This window comes from Xiphophorus hellerii, chromosome 15 (genome assembly GCF_003331165.1).
Source record: "Xiphophorus hellerii strain 12219 chromosome 15, Xiphophorus_hellerii-4.1, whole genome shotgun sequence".
Taxonomy (NCBI): Eukaryota; Metazoa; Chordata; class Actinopteri; order Cyprinodontiformes; family Poeciliidae; genus Xiphophorus; species Xiphophorus hellerii.
The window spans coordinates 2,592,303-2,612,262 of record NC_045686.1 but is presented as its reverse complement, the minus strand read 5'-3'; the positions used below and the strand labels follow the sequence as shown (position 1 = coordinate 2,612,262).

The window sequence follows — 19,960 nt, the reverse complement described above, 5'->3', positions numbered from 1 at the left end:
TTAAACTCAGCTAACCCTCACAAGGTTGCTATGAAAAAAACTGTTTTGTAACTTAACTAGATGCCTTTGTATAAGGTAGAAAATGTGCAAAATCCTAGTTGTTGAGTGTAAGATTAAAAAAAGATATCTGGCTACTTTGTTTGTAGATTTGGCCACCCCTCCATTAGATGTTAAACATGATCACTATCAGGATTTAATGCAGTGTTAATACTCGACTTTGCGACTCGTTGCATTTATGTTGCTGAATATTTAATGCAGGCTTGAGCTGCAGAACATCATTTTCAGGATGAAGTGTAACTGGATAAAAGCGAAGCCGTTACAATGATTTCAGTTTACAAGACAGAAAAGCTTTGCATTTATTCATGAAAAGCAGCTGGAGTATCAGAAATGTGCAGAAACGTTAAAAAAAGTCAATTCAGTTTGAATATACAGTAAAAGTTTGGACACACTTTCTCATTGAATTCAATGAGAAGGTGTGTCCAAACTTTTGGTCTGTACTGTGTATATATTTAAAAAAACACTGCTCTTTTGATCTTTTATTTGATTATTACAGATGATCAATCTCTCTTTTTGTTTCTATCAGAAAGTCAGGACTTTGATGGTTCTGATGGCACCTATAGATTCCAAAGAATATAGAATAAAAACATGAAATCAGATCTTCCAAATCAAACGAGTGGATTAAGTAGCCGTAGCATGAGGCCTGTAAAGCTTCTGCATCACAAATAAGCAGATTCAGGATGTAAATGAGCCTCCATGATCCCGGTATCAGCTCAGTGACGCCCCATGTTCATGAATTAGAAATGGGCTGCTGCTGTGCATCACCGGGGTTAAAAATAACACAAGCAAACCGCCGCGCACGGGACTGACCTCTGACCTTTAAATCCCATCCCCAAAATACACGCGGCCGTCCGGAGAGCCGTAATCTGACAGCGCGGTAATCCCCCGGCTCATGGGCACAAAGAGCGGGATGGGAATGAGGTTTCACATGAAAAAGCAGAGACACATTTCTGTTTTTCAGAAACAGAAAAATGTGATGCTGCCGCTGCTGGAGAAGCAGGTCAATAATTCAGGACACTGAGCTGCACAAAGCTGCTGAAGATACTCAGAGATTACAGACCATGTGTCAGAATCAGAATACACTCTATTGATCCACAATTTGTGATAGTTAATGTCGTTTTTGGGTCGAAAATAATAAGTTCTAGCATTTATGTTAAATACCTGAAATCATTTCTATATTATTCTGACATGCATGAGAACATGGGAAAAACCATGGGACAGGGATCAACCAATCACTGCTCAGTCACACCACCCTCTTTGAGAATTTGAAAACCTTTGATCTTTACTAACCAAAGTTATGGGGGGATCAAATATTTAATTGGTTTGAAATAATAATAATAATAATCTGTTTCCCCTCCATAACGTGGGAACTAATTAATTTAACAGCAAGTATTTAACTATGTTCATTCCTCTCACAAGGGACAACAAATCCTGTAGATTTGGGAACATTTGCTCTTTATTCGCCAAAGTTACCTGGGAAACCAAATATTTCAGCCGTCTGAAATATTTGGTTCCCTCCCTGTAACATGGGAACTAATTATGAGTTTTCAAAAACTCTTCAATTGTATTCATTCCTCTCACCATGGACAACAAATCCTGTAGATTGGAAACATTTGCTCTTAAATGGAATTAGTTCCCATGTGATTGAGTGGGAACAGATTCTTTCAGACAGCTGAAATATTTAGTTCCCCCCAGGTAACGCTGACAAATAAAGACCAAATGTTCCCAAATCTGCAGGATTTGTCGTCCATCGTGAGAGGAATACATATAGTTAAAGACTTGCTGGTAAATTAATTAGTTCCCGTGTTATGGTGGGGGAACAGATTATTTTCAACAGTTGGTGTTGGAAATAATTGGTTCCAACACCAACTTTGTTAAATGAAGACCAAATGTTTCCAAATTCTCAGGGATGGTTTTGGGTGGTGGTGTGATTAAGCGACCCAAATTTCAAGATGATTGGTTAATCCTTGTCCCATGGCTTCTTTGAAAAAAAAGGAACTACGTTCTCATACATCTCAGAATAATAGAAAAATTATCTAAGGCATTTAGCGTAAATGCTCAAACTTATTATTTTCAACCCGAAAATGACATTAACTATCAAAAATGATCAATTAGAGACATATTTTATCCAGTGATCTGTCATATTTTACATTAGAACATGATTTGCCAGAAAACCTACACTCTCTTCTTTTCAGAAAGTCTACTTTTTGTGCCATCAACCAGCTTTCATCCATTTATATCAGCAGTAAAAATATAAATACACACAATGTGTTGGAAGACAGTGTTTGATGGCTGACTGATCAAAAGTGAGGCTAAAGTGAACTTAGATCTTTGTGATAAAAAAACTAAGTAAACAAAACAGAAAACTGTGTAAGAACCTCACACAAGACTATGTTTATTTCTTTAGTTATTGTAGAGTTTTGTTGTTTTTTTAACAGCAGCTGTTGATTAAACTGACAGTTACAACCTGATCATGATTATTTGAGTCGTTGTACTGAGAAATTGATCAGAAGCTGCGTGAAAATGATTGGCTCCACCTCTCTGGCTGCAGTGCGCGCTCCCAACACAAACAGGGACAGATTTTCACACAAAACTGGCGCTCTAAAATGTATTGGTTCAAAAAAGATCATTTCTGGTCTCCCAAGCCTACATGACAAAGAAAGAAGAAAGAAAAGAGCAGGAGAAGTAGGAAAAACAGTGTAGAGAGGAGAAGGAGACGATCACATCTACATCCAGGGCTTTTAATACGATGAAAAGAAGCAGATAAGTTTCTTAAATAAGTATTTGTTTTTTCTGTTTTCGCTGACAGCTGCAGAGCTGCAAACTGATGACTCTTCATAAACAACAACTTGTTTTCCTCCTCTGATGCAGATGACCTGTGAATTTAACTGTGACCATTCGGTCTTGTTTTTATCTGTCGCGCGTTGTAATTTAACATTATGGCCCTAAGCAACAGCTCTGTGTGTTTATATATTCATCTAGACGATTCAGTGTGGCGTATTTTTTAAAAACGTTATCCTCAGTCCCCCGCTTCAGATTGATGCCATTTACAGCAAAAAGTCATATTTAAACGAGCAAATTGCTGCTGCTTGTGTGAACTCTATAAACATTTAAACTGGTGCTGCTTTAAAATTAAAACAAACTTTGGCACTTTCCTGATTTATTTATTACTTTGGATGTTTTCAAAACTCTATTCTGTGTACTGACTGCTTACGTATTGCGTAAACTCTGGGCCATAGGAGCCACTAAAACTTGCAGGTCTGCAACTTTTTCTTTCTTTAATTTTTATGTTTATTGTGCTTTTCACTGGGAACTGAGGCCTTGTGGTATCAGGGTAGATTTGCTCTACAAATGTGTTAAAGGAATGGTAAATTACAGAGAAATTATGCATTTACTTGTATAACGTTTTGAAAAAATTTACTTCTATAAGCAGTTTTACTAAACTTTTTACTAGAGAAAAATATTTGGATACTTTCCCCAGTGAGAAAAGCATCACTGAATGAAGAATCTACGTTAAAGTGAGACTTCTTGTTTATACACAAGCTTTGTTTTTCTAATGTTTTATACAAAAGATCCAAAAACATAATATACTGTCAATGGAAACTCAATTTTCATTTGCATGATTCAGAATTTTTCTCTTTTTCTACTGGATGATGAAAGTTGTAACAAGTCCTTTTTTAAAGGACAATTTTGTTCACAGACTTTATAACTGATTTTATTTGTTATTTTGGTTATTTATTCTAGATATTTAAAATGTCTTCCAGTTCCAGTATTAAATGTTCATTTATGTTGGTTGAAAATGGTCTCAAAACAACATTATCGTTTATTGTAATAAATACATGTATAGTTTTATCTTAGTTTAAGTGTACTAAGACATTTCCACTAAAAACTAGACCAAATATACTTGGTAAAATTGAATGTTTTTGCAGTGTACTCATGGTGTGTGCTCAGTTTTAGCTTTTCCTTGACTGAATCTGGTTAAAAAAATAATGCTGCATATTCCAATTATGAGCAGTTAAAACATGGAGCTAACATTTCAGTCAGTAGCAGCAGGTTGGCACTCAAATCCAGCGCAAAGTGAAGCCTTTCCTGCTGAAGATAGAAGCTTTTAAAAAGATAGAAACACGTTTCTTTGTCTTTCCTGTCAGTTCAACTCAACAGTATATATAAAGGTTCGAATTCACAGCCTGTGCTTTTATTTGGAGCTTTGTGTTCATAAATGAGCAATGAATTGCCCGAGATCAGAGACCAACAGCGACTGAGAATATTTGGTTTGCAGTAAAATAAAGCATCTTTTCCTCGGAGCGGCTGAATTATTCAGACTCTCATCAGCTTAAGACGAAGAAGCTCTTAGAGGAGCTAAAAATCTCCGTCACGAGACACTTCTGCAGATGAAATGCACTACTCAGAATGCTGCAGAGGAACAAACACACACACACACACACACACACACACCCCCACACACACACACACACACACCCACACACACGCACACCCCCACACACCCACACACACACACCCACACACACACACACACTCCCACACACACACACACACAACCAGAACAGGCTGCCAAGATCCTGGTGAACCAGTGAACCCGGGTCCAAACGCATCAGTGTGATTGGCCTGACTAATGGCCACCAGGCAGCAGAAACCATTGTGGAATAAAGTGTGTGTTTCAGAGATAAAGTCTTCTTTTTCTGGCTCTGCCACCCAAAAAATACCAGTAGTTCATTTAAAAACTTGAGGTAAATTTTGCCAGATTTATCCCCACATTCAAGGACACACTCTGCTTTTGGGAGTGTGTGAGCACAACTCAATTTATAGGACTCAGAGCGCCAGCAGTGAGCCTCTCAGGCTGGTTTTTCAGTCGCCTTCGCTCTGATTAAGATGACACGCGGCTTTAAAAAACGTCCTGCTTTGAGGTCGAATTTAACTCCATGTCAAGGCATTTTATGGTAACCCTGAAGGGACACGCCGAGTCAAACACAGTTTGATGAGCGGCCATTTTTAAAACCGATGCCAAGAGTAAATTAAATTAAGTAGACTATAGAGATTATATTTGCCTGGGAAAAACCTGAATGTACTTATTTTTTTATTTAGTTTTAGCAAGATTGTACATGAAAGAAAAATAATAGTTGTGCACAGAGGAATAAATTTCTGCCAAAAAAAAAATCCTGTGAAACTTCTAGATTTACAATAAAAAGATTTAAAATTCTCCATCAAAAAATTTTAAATTTGTGAGAAAAAATATTTTTTATGATTAAAGTGGCAGCATTATGTGTTATCCAGGCATGTAGGGCCATTTCATAGCACAATCAAGTAACTATGTTGTTCTAAAAACGAAACATCAAATATGACTTCAAAGACATTTGACTTTGGACTCTATGGTCTTGAAATTGGGTCTCTGTGTCTTTAAGATCTTCTGCTCGTTCTGAAACTCTGCCTCTAGGAAGTCATCCTAACACAGCTCCTTTATTAACCCTTTAACAACGTTTTACCGGCGTTTCACCGAGAAGCAGCTCCTATAATGGGCTCAGCAGACCCACCAGGTGTTTGCTAATTGCTGCTGGCTAGTCTGAAGGAGCTGAGTGGAGGAGAGCTGCTCTGTAGAAGCGGCAGAAGCTTGCAAACTGCAGCTCTGAGGAGGAGCTGCTCTTGAAGGTGAGGTTAGGTCCATCCAGGCGTTTTGCACAGCTGAATGGTTGCCATGGAGATTAAATCATTTCTCAAACATGCATGAAACAAACAGAGCAACACTCCAGGTTTGCTTTCAAGAGGGAATAACATTATGACATGATGTAAAGCTAAAAGTCTATTTTACATTACACTGCCCTTTTATAGATTTAAATTTTAAAAATCTAAACAAGGATGCTCTCTGACATTGAAAAGTCAGAAGTTTGTAAGAAAGAAGTTTGAGACCATACAGGTGGTAAAAGAGGATGGAGTATCTAGCAGTGAGTCAGAAAGGTGCTGGAAATGAAACTATAATAAAAAAACAACAATGATCCTGATGAGACGAGAGCAGTCCATGTGAGGCGGACTGCTTACTGTTTGTGGTTCCATCACTGAAAGCCTTGTTATTTGATTAGCTGCATGAATTCAGCTTTGAGAGGCTGGAAACAGAATTAAAAATAAGTCCAGGTCAGCTTGAATATCATGTCCTCAGTACAACAGGAGCTACAAATCAGGAGGATACTGTCCTCCCCAGGGAGCAGCTTATTTTTATTTATTTACTGTTTACTTTGGGTAAAATGTTCTGCAGCTCAACTGCTTTGGTCTGTTCAGTCTACCACTGAAACGATTAATCGGATTAATTGTGATTAATCGATAATTGAAATAATAATCCACTAATTTCGTAATTGATTAATTGTCAACTAGAGAACACAGACTCAAAAAAGGCCATTTGTTGAAAGAATTACACATTAAAAACAAAATTAAACCAAAACTGTGTCAATTTTTTAAAATACATATCTCATTTTACCAAACAAAAAAAAACAGTCTGTAAACACAAACTCAAAACTTCACCTGAATCAAATTCTGTAAAAAAATAAAATAAATAAGTATGCTGTTCCAATTATTAATCAATTAATCCAAAAATGAATCAACATGTTGAACTGTACTGTTGTTAAATCGATTAGAAGGTGCTGAGCTTTTAACATGTTGATGTTAGAACTAATTTTTTTTTGCTGTAGATGCATCATTTCATACAAATGACAAGCGTCCACTAAAGGAATGCTGTTTATTTTCTTAGTTAAAAATGAATTTAATTTCTTGTTTATTAGCATCTTTTAATGTATTTTTAATACTATATCAAAAAGTTCAGCTTATTAAATAAAAAAATCTACAGAATGTGGCAATTATTTATAAGATTAATCGTCAGAATAATCGGTTAGTAAAACAATCGTTAGTTGCAGCTGTAGTTCAGTCTCAAACCGTAAAGCTGAAAGAATCCAGTGACATTTTGCATTTTACTAAAGAGCATTAAATAATCACTGAAGCCTTGTAAGAGAATGAGTGAGACAAAGTCGCTCTCGACGGAGATCTTTTCTCTCCTCTGCCGGTCGATCACTTCGTGTTCTTGCAGCGCTTTGCTTAAATAACAGAAGGCAGCGGATCAATAAGGCGACAGAAAATGCAACACACTGTGTGTGTGTGTGTGTGTGGGTGTGTGTGTAAACACTGTAGACTTCTGCAGCTAGTGACTGGAAAAGCAGGAAAAAACCCAGAAATTTGAAGCTCTTTCTTCATGTTTTTTTTTATACTATATTTGAAATACAATAAATATGGATACATTTCTGCCCTGTGACAGACTGGCGACCTGTCCAGGGTGACCCCGCCTCTCGCCCAAAACATTCACTGGAGATGCACCAGCACCTCAGCAGACCCCACTGGGGACAAGGGTGTGCCAAAGTGCCAAAGTCTAAAAACTAAAGAAATTTTTCTAAATGAAAACAAAGCAGCTTTCATCTGAACAATAGAAGTAAAGTCATGACTTTTTAATTGTGTTCTGCTGTAATCAAAGACAAAGATGCCCTTTTAAGTTCACCTCAGTCAAATCCACAAGTCAATCTAAATTAGTTGAAAAGCCTCCATTAAGCCTCCGTATAAATATTTCAAGAACAAAAGAAGATTTATTGTAATACAAAAGATAAAAAGCCAAGTTGTCGATTCTGATTAAGCCTGTCACAATAAGAAAATAATCAGTTAATCACATGATAAATTAGAATTTGATCTTTTCCATTCTGATGATCAATCATTTTTGAAGGGCAATTTTGTTTGCAGACACATCATAATCAATTTTATTTATGGTTGTGGCTGTAAGCGGTTTTTATTTCTGTTTTATTTATTGTTTGGATTTTTAAAAAATATCTTCCAGTTCCAGTTTTAACTGTTCTTTACAAATGTTAAAGTTTACTGATCTTTTATAGGGTAAACTTGCATTTTTATGCCATTATCATCATGTTACTTGAAAATTGTCTTAAAACAACAATATCATTTATCACAATAATTTACTATCCAGCAAACATCGTTTTACTAATTCTGATGCCTACATAAAGTGAGGAAAATGAGAATTTGGCTAAATATTAATTTTGTTTTTTCCGTCCTGCTTAAAAGTTTGAGATGATAAAACAAATGTTAGAGAAATCACAGCTAAACCCAGTAACTGTCATCACTGGTAGTGAGTCTTTACATCTCTGTGCAGGAATTTGGACACGAAATTCAGCCATATTAGAGGATTTCCAACTTGATTTATAACTGGACTTTGATTAGGCCACTCCAAAAACGTTTTTTGAGACAGCTGTGAAAGATTTGTCATAAACATACCGTGTCCCAGCAGACCTTTGTGATTGTGATGCTTTCAGAGTTGGACAGTAACTAATTAGCTTTTCCCAATTACATTTATTTTTTGAAAAAAAAATTGCTTTTTACTTTTATTTGAGTAATTTTATTATTAAGTATTTCTACTCTTGCTTAAGTAGAATTTCTGGATTTTCTACCCATTGAATGTAAAACAAACATGTTTTAACCAAAAGTCCACCAGACTCAGACACACACCTGCAGTTTTTGTTTCCTAAGATTTTTATTGAAAGAAATTGATTTGGAAAAATTTTTTGTCTGATTTTGCTATTTTTTGTAACTTATATGAATTATTGTCATTTTGGTCCTTAAAATACCAAAATTTCCATTAAACTTTATATTTTGGTCCATCTGATGATGTAATTTTTAAATATTAAATGATTGATCATTTGATCCATTACTCAGTACCTGAGTAGACTTTTTACCAAATACTGTTTTACTCTTGAGTAATTTCTTGGACGGCTAGTTTTAATTTTTACTTGAAGTATTGCTACTTTTACTTGAGTACTTTTTGGGCACTCTACCATTTTTTGGATGTTTTACACTTTGAAGTCGTTTTGATGCCTGTGATTCAATATATTGTGCGGCGCTAATAAAAAATTTAAAGCAAACTGTGGCGGACGCCGACATCAAGAGAGTTCACTTTTTGTTCTGCTGGCTTTACAAATGTTCAAAGAGATCCTAATAATGAAAAATGAAAAGATGCAGCTCCTCTTGAAACTTATCAAAGGATTAAATGAATAAAAACGGTTGGCTGTCTCTTGTTACTTTTCCAACAGTCACACACTCCTACAAAGTCTATCATCCAGGTCAGCTAATGAGACTTTGATGATAATGATGATGTGTAATGACCATCATTTCTCCACCTTAATGCTAGCCTGCAGCCATTTCCCACCTTGTGGAAAAGGAGTTTAGTCTTCACAGCGCAGAGGAGTGGTGCAAAAACTGACGACTGAACATACAAAAATTTATTACATTTCTTGTATCTAGGGCCAAAACGATTATTGGGATTACTCGGCTATTGAAATAATTGTAAACTAATTCAGTAACTGATTAATCGTTAACTGGAATAAAAAAGACCATTTGTTGGAAGAACAATAAAGTCAAAAAAGTAGTTTAACCAAAATTGAACAAAAAATATATAGATTTTGCATTTAAGGTCTGTAAATGTGCTCTTCCCAAAACTCCTCAACTGGATCAAATACTGTAAAAAACAACAACAAAAAAAGTCTCAAAACACCTTTTGCTATCCAATTATTAATTGGTATATTAGTCTATAAATAATCAAACATTCACTAAAGAAAAACTACTATTGCATTTTGAGCAATAAAATGTCCTCTCATTTAATAATGGCTTTTATTTATTTATTTGCATCTTTTAATGCATTTCTACTATTGCATAAAAAATTATTGAGGTTACTCTGCAAAATGTGATTTTTTTTATCTGATTAATCGTAGAATAATGAATTAGTAAAATAATTAATAGTAGCAGCTCCTTTTGAATCTGTAAAATAAAATAATAAAATGCAGAAGTTCCAGGATCTGCATTAAATACCGTTGATATTCATATTTGGATACACTGTCACCACAGTATGGAGCCAGAAATAGATAATTAGGGTCATTATTTAAGCTCTGATCTTTTACAACTCACTAAATCAGTAAACTGCATCTTGTAGATTTTTGTTTAATCAAATGTTATTAGATTTGCCATTTCAGCTATAAAACCTCGATAAAAATATCACAACTTTCAACGGCTCCACATTTAACCTTCTCCAATAGCTTTGGTTTTTAAAATGAAGCCAAAACAGAAAACGATTTCCAAAGAAAAGCCCCATGATACGAACGGGTGTCGTTGCATTGCTGGGTATTGATTTCTGCACACTTGGGGATAAAATCGTTACCTGTGCGGAAAAATGTCCGAGGGGGGACGCGGTGCTTAATTACTGGAACAACTTTCGATGTGTCATTTCGCAGGCAGAGTCTTCAGAGATGAGGCAATTGCACAGTTGGTTTAGTGGAAAACTAGTTTAGCAGGCAAATATCTTCATCATTACTGCTGCATACCAAGTCATTGTTCAGTTGGACGCCTTGTTTTCCTCTTTTCACACCCGTTCTCTGCGCTTGAGTCGTAGCAACTATTTGTCACTTTTCTTTAGCAACTCAATGTCTTCTTGATGTCAGGATCACCCAGCCTGTTTGTCGCTGGTAGAATAGTTCAGTTTCTTTGTCAAATCATCAAAGAGTGCAGAGTGTGAACAACCATCAGACAAACTGAAACTGAAGGGCCATTTTAATCTGTCATACGGCCAAGCCAAAAAAAACTACAGACATAAAATTTAACAAGAGTGGCCTTTCACGCTGATCTTAACAAGTTTTAGTTTTCACTCAGCAACGGTTCGTTTGAGACTCAAATTCTTGTCAAAAGGGACATTTTCTTTTTTGTGCACATTTCCAGAATTATGTTTTTTAGTAGTATCCTTGTTCTGCCTAGGCAAAATTTTTATGCCCACTTTAGTCCCAATCTTAAGTTAAAGGTTATTTTATTTATATAGCACATTTTCAGCTATATAAATAAAAGGATTCTTTGTATCCTTTAGCAATACAAAGTGCTAAAGGATGCCCTGAACATTGTGATGGCCCTAAAGACAATCTTAAAAGATATTCCTACCATGTGTGGAGTGCAAGAGTGATCTAGTCAGCTCAGAAGGATAAAACCGGATAAAAACATGTTGGATATCCCACATCCCAAAGTGTGGGGTGTTGCCTGAGGATAAACGAGAGCACAGCCTCTTGAATATGACCTGTCACCAGAAAGCAAGGTGACGGAAACACAAAGGAGAATCTTAGGGCGTTTTTTCATTGGTGGTCCGGTAGATGTGGTTTGATTGGGGACCAAAATTGCAACATTTGTTACATTTTCAGCTGCTGTGATTCACTTTCACACTGCACTGTCTCAAACGATCCAAACTAATTGAAAAACCTGTTCCCCTCCCCACCTGTGGAGGCGCTGCACCAAGAACTACTGACGGAAACAACATGAAAACCTGTGAAGAAGACACTGAGCGCAACTTCCTTCTTCATAAATGTAAACAAAAATGGAGTGGTGTCAGATTTCAGTGGTTGTAGGCTTTCTATTTTGTCTTTGGAAAAAAACATGAGCCATTTCTCCCGCTAGCGCTAGACTCAGGAGTTTGTTTCGTTTGGATTTTCCCAGAATGCCCTGCACTGCCGTTCACATATTCACACTAGAGTTCACTTTAGTTGAACCGAGATCAATGTTTTTGGCGGACTAGAGTTCTTTTTTTTGCGGTCCACATCGGAGATTGATTGCACATTCACACCTCCCCAAAGGAGCCAGACTTTCTAGTCAAACTAGAGTTTGATTAAAGCAAACTAAACAGGGTTGGTGTGAAAGCAGCTTAAAAGACAGAGACAAAATAACTGCTATGGAAAACCAAAAAGTCCAGTCAACATCGCAAACATCTTTTTCTCGTTTTTTCTCTGTTAAAGTCCACAAACCATCACCATTGCTCCTCCCCAGTCAGCCATGTTTGCCTACTCTGAAATCACGTTTGGTTTTGTGATATTTCCAGTTTAACATCCATCCATTGAACATGAACTGAATGAAATCAGATGGCATGTGCTGAGAGGCTCCAAACCTGTCATAACTAGAATGTTTCATCGTCTTAGGTTTTGAAAATTGGATGACAGTTTTAAAATTAAGATAACTGGAAGAACAGCTAATAAAAAATTCAAAAGATTGAGGTTGTCCATCCCGAAAGCTTAATATTCCCTTATTCATTCCTTCTAAAACCAGATTATGTTAGATTATTGGTTAAAATGAGCAAATGCAACACAGAAACCAGCAGGACTCAATCCCACCACCAGCTGCTGAAACGCCACTTTACTTTGGAAATATTTTTTAGGACTCACTTCATTTCTGTTTTCTTGCTGCAGCATGGTTTTAAACTTTTAATATGTTTTTTAACATTAAAAAAAAAAAAAACTAAAACATGCACATGAAGGCAGTCTTCCATTTAATTTACGGCTTCAGTTTTATGCATTTTCTGAGTAAGAATTTACCAAAGCATGGAGAGAGATAGGTTGCTAATTACTTTAATTAGAATGCAAGGCTGTGATCTGCTAAACTGTAAGGTGCACCTTAATCCGCCAGCTAATTATGGGATGTTCTGTGCTGCTATAAGTGGTGGTGCTGTAAAATGCAAAAAGTCTGTCCTTTAATTTAATGCAGAATCTCTGATGAGTGCATTGGCTCATTTAAGAATCCGCCAATTGAAGTGCATCAGTAATGGCTTCTAAATGAAGAATCCCGGGAAAGTAAAGTCGTGACAAGCCTGGTAAAACCTGTCCTGATCACAGAGGAGGAAAAGAAGACAGACTGAGGCCGCAGCAGACGATTCGTCACTTAAAGTTGAACCGAGCAGATCTGGAAAATACATGACTTCAGGAATACATGACTTTTTTCCAATGAAACCGTTTTACAGTTTGATCTGTGGGGATATGAACCATCTGATGTACCAATGCGATGCACAATATATCGCTATTTACATCAGTATCAAACAATTTTAGATGTATTTTTAGCATATCTGTAGAACTGATGTTTATTTCCATCTTGTAGTTTGTGTTTAAGAAGGAGAGGTTTGGAGAGAAGCCATGTTTGGTAGCAGCTTCACGTCTCAACTTGAATGTTTGAGCATTTATTGTTTATTGAGGATATAATGATGACGGGCATGAATAAATTATATGAACCTTAAGAAAGCAGTGCAAAGAGATAAAAGCAGAACAGATTGTGGATCGCACTTTCTGACCTGAGACAAGAGGACACTGAAGAAGTCGTGTTTTTTGTCATATTTTTACAAAATAGGAAATGATTTTCCAAATTGAGGTCTATGGAGAGATAAGACCCAGGAAATAGAAGGTGCAACATAAATGTCAATGCAATCTTATCCAAATATCTCCAGTTCAGACTTGCTACAGTTTAAAATAAAAAAGTAAACCAATAACCTATAAACCTTTATACTCAACAGCCTTTAAGACGTCACCTGTCGAAAACAAAGCATCTAAACTATTTTAAAATGTGACTCTTGAATATTGAATTTGTATACTTTCTGCCTCATCTGCTCTCTGCAGACAGCACAGATCTATTCAACAAAATTAAATGTTTCAATAAAGGACTAAATAAATTCCATCAGTTCTCAAACTCTGACTCAGTTTAATTTGCAGTGATGCATGACTGAATGAGCGAACAGTGAAACAGACAAGCGGAGACCTTGGTTTTATTTAAAGGGCTGCTCTCAGTGATCAGATCAGAGTTTATCATACTGTCGTCTAATGGTTACAAAAGGTTTGTGGGCATTTTGCTTCTTCCCACATGCAGTGTCTAGAAAAAGAGCACTTCTCTTCATATTGTCACAAGTACTGACTTTAAAGATGCAAATTTTACAAATTAAATCAGAAATGTATGGCAGTCATTCGTGTTCTGTCCATCCTGGAGTCACAAAGCTTTGGAGATATTTCTCAACCTGTTTTGCTCATCTCCTTTGTTATTTTTTGCTTATTCATATTTGCAAGTAACTTGAATTCAGAGTGTCACAGAATAATTTATTTTCTGGACTTTGAGATGCAACACAAAAATATTCTTGGGGAAGAAAGAAAGGAAAAAGGAAAAGGAGAAAAGTGGAGGGAAATGTTTGAAGGGAAAGAAGGAGATGGGGGTATAGGAGAAAAGAAACTTAGAGAAAATGCAAGCAACTTAAAATCAATCAATAAATGAATTATATTTGTATAGCAACACAGCAGTTCAAAGTGCTTTCCATCGCAAAAATAACAATTTGCTTCTACACCTGCAAGAAGAGAGAAAAACCAACAAAGAAAAAAACAAAACTGAGAAACCACAGCAACAAACATCATATTCTTATATAGTAATAATTGCATCACTAAGTTAATGTAAGATGTATTTAGTGGAAACTGCAGCCCAACAGAGTGCATCTGGAAAACACCAGTAAAATCTTGAATATCAGTTCAGTTACAACGTTTAATTCCCCTTTGGGCTCAATTTTGAATTTGAGTCACAAAAAAGCCGAAATAAAGGTTTATTATTACAATAGGACAAAAAGTGGAAAGGTTCAAGAGCTTCTCATAAGGCTTTAACTGAAATGTAATGTAATTATTTCGATTCGTTGGCTGTTTGTAGCATGTGTGCGGTCACTGCATCATATTAGCTACACAGAACTGTTATGCCTTGCTAACTTGCTAACTATAAAATGCCATCTGGATGGTGTTAGCCTGCGTGTTTGAGGTGTTTCACATGTTTCATCCTTGTTGACACAGAAGAAGAGAATAAAAAACAACTGCTTGTTTCTGCTTTTATCATGTGAATTAAATCGTAGAGGAAATCCAGCATAACAAAATGCTAGTTTGCAAATAGATATGTCATAATATCCCCAAAAAGCAGTCTCACTCTGTATCTGTGGAAGATGGAGGGATAAATTAATGCGTCTTCTGTATATTTTGCATTAAGCCCGGTTTAACTATGACAGATGTGACTCATTTTTGAATCATATTTGCATCTCAAACTAATCCTGCAGCTAGAAAACACATTCTGAGCTCCAGATGTTTTCCTCTTATTGACTAAATACTGTTTTCCTTTTTTTCCTAAGTTTTCAAGTAATGAGTAAAGCATCTGGTTCCAACTCCCCTGCATAGAGTGAGCTAGATTAGCTGGAGTTCAGAGGAAAACAGAAATTAAGAGGCAGAAAGTTGCACAACAAACTGAGCAAAAGAAGACTTGGGAGAATCATGCTGCAGACTTGCTGCAGTGTAACGTTACGCGTGAAAGATCCCGCCTCTGTCTCCCCGCTGCAGGGCAAAAAGCTGCTCGCTAACGATGACTAGCATTGGTTTTAGCTGTTAAGTTGTCTATGTAACGCGCAAAATCTTAAATGTATTCGTGATATATAAAAGAAAAAGAGGTACGGTGCTTTGCTACCAACTGTCAACACTACGACAACTAGATAACAAGGTCAGGAAAAACATTTCATTAAGAAAAATTATAGTGAGGGAGAAGGAAGTAGGTTAGCTATGTTAGCTTGACTTTTACAACTGTAATATGTAGATGTGATGTTAAATCTACTGTGTTTTAGTTCCGTTAAAAAATAAAAGAAAGGCGACCTAAACAACAACTCTGACAGATCATCAGTAGAGCAGGTGTTTAAATTAGCTAATCTACCACTGCTGTGTTATATTAGCTAATAGCAGCGGTGGCTAATCTACCTCAGCGGTCACTTAATAATCGCAAAATAAGCATCAAGATTAAAAACATAAAACTGTAACGGACTGAATGTTCTGTTCTTTATGTGGGAAATGTCTGCGTATATGAAAAAAAGTGGTGGTGTTGTTGGTTGCTATGGTAACGAGTGTGTGTAGTGTAGCCCACACAGAGAGCGAGGAAAACAAAAAGTGGTTTTGAGTTGTTTGCCAGTTTTTCTGCGTTATTTTTCCCTTTCTTGTGGCGCATAGAACTAAGTCAATAATACCTACATCTCCAGGTTTCATTTAGTCAACTGGACTGCGTTGACTGCTATGGACGGCATGTAAAAGAAAAAGTCTTTTTGCCTTCCAGCATTGTGTGCATGCACAAAATTTCTGGTTGTAAACAACAACATATAGGGGTTTATAGAGATTTCAAACGGAGTAATGCACTATTTGTCACTTCTGGCAGCACAGGCTCAGAAACAGATCACAGCAGAAGCTTTGGGCCACACAATAAGGCCTTTTTCAGAGCTCAGCGGTCCAATCTGAATGCAGCGTGCTGCTCTTGGTGGCCCTGAGTCTCTGTATGGATGCTATAGAGAAATTAATTTGATTAGAGCCCATCCTTCTCTCCTTTCATCTCTCCACAGACTGTCTCACTGTCAGACTGTTGCAGCGGCTCTTTGCTTCAGTTTTAATTGAGCTGGACTGACGAAGAACCGTTTTTCTTATTCTCTTCAAGGCAGCAGAAAAACTATCGTCTACGGTAGGTTTTATTTCCTCACTGTGGCTCCTGTAACAGCAGCAAAAAACAATCTAAACCTGCAAAATTACATTCCAACTGGATGAGTTTTTTATGCCAGAGGGGAAATAACTGTTCATTATTCAGATTTAATGTAAAAAAGCAAAACCCATCAGGACTAAGTTTTCTAAAGGAAAAAATATCTTGATTTACAGTGTGGTTAAAAAGTATTAGTGCAGGTTTTTACACTAAATGCTGACACAAAGGCCTGTCTAATAAGCAATAAATCAATTAATCGCATGATAAATTAAAACAAGCTCATTTTCCATTTGCATGATTTATCGTTTTCCCCTTTTCGCTCTACCAAAAACTGGGGAATAAAAGTATTTAGTTTGGTGTTTTGGTCTCAACTAGCCCATTTTTTGAAGGACAATTTTATTTAGAAACTTCATAACTCATTTTAATTGTTTTTTCTGTTTTCTTTTTTACTTCTGGATATTTAAAGTGTCTTCCAGTTCCTGTGCCAAATGTTCAGTAGAATTGAATATATATTGATCTTTGAGAATGTGTTCTTGCATTATTTTGTCATTAACATTATATTATTTGGAAATGGTCTCAAAACAACAACATTATCGTTTATCCCAATACCACAAATACGTATCGTTTTTTAAATTGTTATCACAATAGTGCCACAAAAATAAATCAATTAAAAAACATAATAAAGCTACATTTTGTTGATTGTAATTTGGGAATATTCAATATATTTACTGAAATCTGATTCAGGACCACACAGCATTCTGGGAGATGTAGGCAGAGGAAAGACTCGTGGCCAGCTAAGTGAACGTTGTTGGATTCACCAACTCACTCATTTTTTTGATTACTTAGCAACAATCTGTTGAATAACTCGTGGTTACCTAGCAACAAACTGTTGAGTTACTGGCGCAGCAGCAGTTCCTCATAACCGCTTATAAATAAAAAGCAAGCATGGAGTGAAAACTGTGGATAAAACAGGAAAGGTCACACCACCAGTTTGGTGGTATTTCAGATATTTAAAACTAAAAACAAATCAATAATTATTGATATCAACTGATATGAAATGTTTATATCATGAAATATTTTTCAGTCATATCTTCCAGCCCTATCATGGTTGATTTGTAAAAGCGATAAGAGAAGGGGAGTGAATATTTTTACAGGTACTGTATATTTCGGTTTTTTTCACTAAGATACACATTCAATCTTGGCATCAGTGTTTTAAGCTTTGTGACCTTCAGAAAACTTAATGGAAGGAAGATGCCAAGAACCAAACTGATATTTCTGTCTTTATCTGCCAAAATTCACTGCATTATTAATCTTCGTGCTATATCCTCTCAACTAAGAAAATAAAGAGTTATAAAATGCTCAGCATCAGTTACGCTGCAGAATGAAAGAATTAGTTCTGACTCTGTTCTTCCTCCACAAGTAGCATGGAGCAGATTCACTCCTGAGCCATTGGCATGCAGTCAAAGATGCACCAACTTTATTAGTCCTGATATTATTTTCCATCCAGTGATCCTGGAATCCATCTGATCCGCTGGCTCACGTCCACATCAGGCCGTTTCTTATGAATGAACTTAGATTCTCTCCGGACTCGGATCCCGGCAGCTATTATCTGGAGTTTGCTTTGCTCAACAAACTGTCAATTCTGATAAAAATTTCCCACAAGTCTGGATTGGAAGTGGTTAAGTAGTACAGTAGTTGTAATGTACTTATACTGTTTATAAGTTAGATTTGAACGAGGCAAGAGCTAGTTCTAAGCTTGTGGCTTAGGTCATGACAGTTGGTTATGAATACCTACCAAGATGGCTGTCAAGGTTGACAACATCAGAACTGTGTATTGATTGCACAAAAATCAGCCCAAACACAAGCTAGTTCAAATGAGCTTGTGAGGCAGCAGGTATCTGGCAGCTTTTTTAACGGTATTTTAATGAAACTGGAATAAATGAGGACACCAACTTCCCTGAGAACCTACCAACAGTTCCTCCAGCAGGTGCAGCTCATTTCAAACCGCCTCTGTTCCCCAGGAAGGAGCCAAATGAGACGAGTGGCATTGGAGGATTAAAATAAGTGGAAGCAGTTTATCATTTATCCCCCTCATCTATACACTCCCATTTCTCTGGTGTCACCCATGGCCTCAGAGGAAAACACTCTGATCTCATTATGTCTGTGAACGCGTGTGCTTCAGAGGAGACAGAAATGTGTGTGTGAGAGAAACACGGCCAACATGACCCTGTGGTAGATACACAGAACGTGGAGAAAAGCTTTAAATCGTTCATGAGGCAGCGAGACGGACAGCCAAACTGTGACCTTCTGCCATTTTAGGATTAAAATTTTAACTTGAATAACTAGTTTGCTTTTAACAAGCCAGATCTGTCAATGTTAGCTGCGACTAACGATTATTGTGAAGATTAATCAGATAAAAGAATTTTCACTTTCTGCAAAACATTTTATTTAAGCCATTTTACACATTATAAATCCACTTAAAGATGCAAATAAACGACTCAATTCCTTTTTAAATAAGAAATCAAACTCGTCATTACCCAAAATGCACTAACAGCATTCCTTTAGTGAATAATTAACTGTAGCAAAAGATGCCTGTGCAGCTAAAAATACTTCTCACATCAACCTGTGAAAAGCTCAGCCCTTTCTGCTTGACTTAATATCAATGATGTAGGGCTAATCTATTGATTATTTATGACTGGATAGCAAAAGTTGCTTAACAGCAGATTTTTTATTTATTCATTTATTTTTCTGAATTTGAACCAGGTGAAGTTAAAACTATGGCACTTCAGGATCTCTGGGTAGAAACTTTTTACAGAAAAAGAAGGATTTTTTAAAATATAACTTAGATGCAAAATATATGCATATTTGTATAATTTTGGCTTAACTGCTCTGATTGTTTTCATCTGAATTTGTTTGATTCTGTATACTCCAGTTAATGATTAATCGATTAATAAATTAGTTGACAATGGCGAATACGTAGCAGTAATAGTTCATGTTTATAAGATATTCTTGAAAAATAGCTATTCATTTTGTCTGAAGGTCTTTTAAATTTAATCTTTTGGATCTTAGTTACTTTTTCGTCTCTTGAGCCTAAACCCATTTTACAGGTTTCTTATTTCTTGGTTGAAAAATGTAAAAGTTTAATTCAAGTGTCCAACAAACAGTAATTTCAGTTGTGATTTTTGTTACATATAATAGGTGGAAAGTTATGATTTATTTACCTATATCTACAAAGTAATGTTATGCAGCATTTGCTGGTGCAAAAATACTATTTTAAATATATTTTTACTGGTCTAAAAACCAATTTAAGCTTTTCTCAGTGCGCTATTGGCTAAAACTCTCAATATGCTGGATCTCTAAGCTCCTGTATAACGTTCTGATAAGACATTTTCCACCTATACACTCCTTTTATTAAAAGTAGATAAATATTTTTTAGAAGGTACAACAGCTACAAGAAACATAGAAAAATGTTCAGCCACCTTCTTATTCA

At 36.2% G+C, this 19,960-nt stretch overlaps 1 protein-coding gene across 2 annotated transcripts in view; it reads right to left on the bottom strand.

Annotated features, from left to right (window-relative positions):
- The window catches only part of fam184ab (family with sequence similarity 184 member Ab), a 129,592-nt gene that overhangs the window by 70,877 nt on the left and 38,755 nt on the right, over positions 1–19,960 (bottom strand). The window lies entirely within an intron of this gene.